This window comes from Phytophthora infestans, genomic scaffold (assembly GCF_000142945.1).
Source record: "Phytophthora infestans T30-4 supercont1.2471 genomic scaffold, whole genome shotgun sequence".
Lineage (NCBI taxonomy): Eukaryota > Oomycota > Peronosporomycetes > Peronosporales > Peronosporaceae > Phytophthora > Phytophthora infestans.
Genome location: NW_003306196.1, coordinates 1 through 2949, shown reverse-complemented (window position 1 = coordinate 2949; position 2949 = coordinate 1). Strand labels below are relative to the sequence as shown.

Genomic DNA, 2949 nt, shown 5'->3' with positions numbered 1-2949 from the left:
CACGACGGTCTAAACCCAGCTCACGTTCCCTATTAGTGGGTGAACAATCCAACAATTGGCGAGTTCTACTTCGCAATGATAGGAAGAGCCGACATCGAAGAATCAAAAAGCAACGTCGCTATGGACGCTTGGCTGCCACAAGCCAGTTATCCCTGTGGTAACTTTTCTGACACCTCTAGCTTAAAATTCAAAAGAACTAAAGGATCGATAGGCCACGCTTTCACGGTTTGTATTCATACTGAAAATCAAAATCAAGTGAGCTTTTACCCTTTTGTTCTACATGAGATTTCTGTTCTCATTGAGCTCACCTTAGGACACCTGTGTTATCATTTAACAGATGTGCCGCCCCAGCCAAACTCCCCACCTGACGATGTCTTCCACGTAGCTCACCCAGGCAAAAGCCCAAGTTTACAACTAGAACTGAGCGACCGCGAGGCCACACAGATGCTACATCATGGTATAAGTAAAACAACATTGAGAGTAGTGGTATTTCACAGACGGCAGAGCCTCCCACTTATTCTACACCTCCCAAGTCATTTCACAACGTCAGACTAGAGTCAAGCTCAACAGGGGTCTTCTTTCCCCGCTGATTATTCCAAGCCCGTTCCCTTGGCTGTGGGTTCGCTAGACAGTAGATAGGGACAGTGGGAATCTCATTAATCCCATTCATGCGCGTCACTAGTTAGATGACGAGGCATTTGGCTACCTTAAGAGAGTCATAGTTACTCCCGCCGTTTACCCGCGCTTGGTTGAATCTCTTCACTTTGACATTCAGAGCACTGGGCAGAAATCACATTGTGTCAACACCGTCTCCGGCCATCACAATGCTTTGTTTTAATTAAACAGTCGGATTCCCCTTGTCCGCTCCAGTTCTGAGCCGGTTGTTCAACGCACTAAGGAAACAGCAGCCAGCCCGAAAGCCAACTACCTTTCTCTCCGGCACAACAAGAGCAGCCCGACTCATTCGGCGCAGGATACTGTTGGTGACGCTCACCATTTGCCGCACTGTTCCCCGCTGAGTCAAACACATTTCCAACTCAGTTGCCCTCGTAGCTTTCCACGAAGACATACGTCGCCGCTTTGTGGTGTCGGATTGGTCTGACTCGTGAGTTTCTCCAGGTGCTAATGCCATCCCGGATTGACGAGCTTGCTGTCGAGCGGCACGGTCGGTCGGAGGCCATGATCGCGACGAGGTGTGAATTGGAAGGTATGGACGGGAAGAGGACCGTGTGAGGATGTGAGAAGGTGATGTAGGGTGTGCTGTGTGATTGTTGGTGTGTGTAATTCGTATTATCGAGGTGAAGAAAATGCGGTCGGCTTGCTCTTTCGTAAGAGCCCCTATAGCTCAGTGGTAGAGCACCCGCTTAGTAAGCGGAAGGTCGGTAGTTCAGTCCTGCCTGGGGGCAAATTCCTTGCAATCGTTTCACATCCGATACCTCTCCGTGTCGGTCGTGAGCGAGCCGTGCTTCGCGGCGTCTTTGCTCTTTTGCCCCTTTGCCACATTGCCCTTGTGCACACACATGCACACATTGCTCATTCAGCGCAACACTGCTAATTCGCACATGGCCTTGGTCAACTTGAGTCCTGGGTCTTGAGGGGTCTTGACAGGTTTGCTGTTCTCCATGCCAAACTTCTCCAGGATGTCCTTCGCAAACTTGGTCTGACGCACCGACACTTTTCCTGAAGTCGCATCTTGATCGATCTCCATACCGAGAAAGTACTTGAGGCAACCCAAGTCCGTCATGTCGAAGCGTTCACTTAAGGCCTTCTTCGTCGACTTGAGTAGCTCGTCGTTGTTACTGGCGAGGACCAGATCATCGACGTAGAGAGCCACGAAGATCATGTCTTGGTCATCCCACTTGACGTAGATACAGTGATCGGCTTCACACTTCTTGAACCCCAGCTCCAGCATGAACTTGTCAATGGTCTGGTTCCACATTCGTGGCGACTGCTTAAGACCGTAGAGCGAGCGCTTGAGATGGCAGACATGGTCAGGATGTTCTTCATCCGTGTAACCATCCGGTTGCACCATGTAGATATCTTCGTCAAGCAGCCCGTTTAGGAACGCCGTCTTGACATCCATCTGGTGCATAGTCAGATTGTACTTGGCCGCCAAACTGAGCAGGATCCTGATCGAAGTGAACTTGGCGACTGGCGCGAAGGTTTCTTCGTAGTCAATGCCGTACTTCTGCGAAAATCCCTTGGCCACGAGTCGTGCCTTGAACCGCTCGATCTCTCCCGCTTGGTTCTCCTTGATGCGAAACACCCAACGACAACCGATTGCCTTTCGACCTTGTGGCAATGGCACCAACGACCATGTCTCGTTCTTGCGAAGAGAGTCGACTTCTGAGTTGCACGCTTCCTTCCACTTGGCCGCGTTGCTGGATTCCATCGCCGACTTGAACGTAGTCGGCATTTCTCCCACTGAATTCACAACGTAGGCCGCTTCGAAATCTTCATCTCGACCACTTGCGACCGCTGACATCTCCTCCAGCGTCTGCGGCCGACTCTGTCGCTTGCTCCGCGGGATCTCTACCGCTTCCTCCAACGACTGCGTTCGCTGGTGTCGCTTGCTACCGGGCTCAAATTCTTGACGCGGCGCAGTGTCTCCCATCGTCTCATCCTCGGACGATGCTTCTTGATCCGTCACTTCTTCTTCTTGAAGCTCCACGATGTCATCTTCAACGTGGCTGCGTCTCCCTTCGTCGAAGACGTCTTCCATGAACTGCGCATCGCGGCTCACTAGCACACGACCGCTCTTGATCTCTTCCGAAACGATACGCTTTCTCGTGTTCCGAGTACCCCAGAAACCGACACTTCACTGCTCGAGCGCCCAACTTTGGGGCGGTTTTGGCTTCGGAACCGTCCACATAACGCATGGAAACCGAACCACTTCAAGGGTCAGCCAGCAGTGGTTTCCTTACCGGGACCATACTTGGGTGCGGTGAC

The 2949-nt window shown here is 51.8% G+C and overlaps 1 non-coding gene across 1 annotated transcript; it reads right to left on the bottom strand.

The window, feature by feature from the left end:
- Nucleotides 1–960, bottom strand: PITG_33545 (the record flags this gene model as incomplete). Its single annotated transcript, XR_009934939.1, has 1 exon — nucleotides 1–960. It is a non-coding gene; the product is annotated as a 28S ribosomal RNA (ribosomal RNA).
- Between the last annotated feature and the right edge of the window lie 1989 nt (nucleotides 961–2949).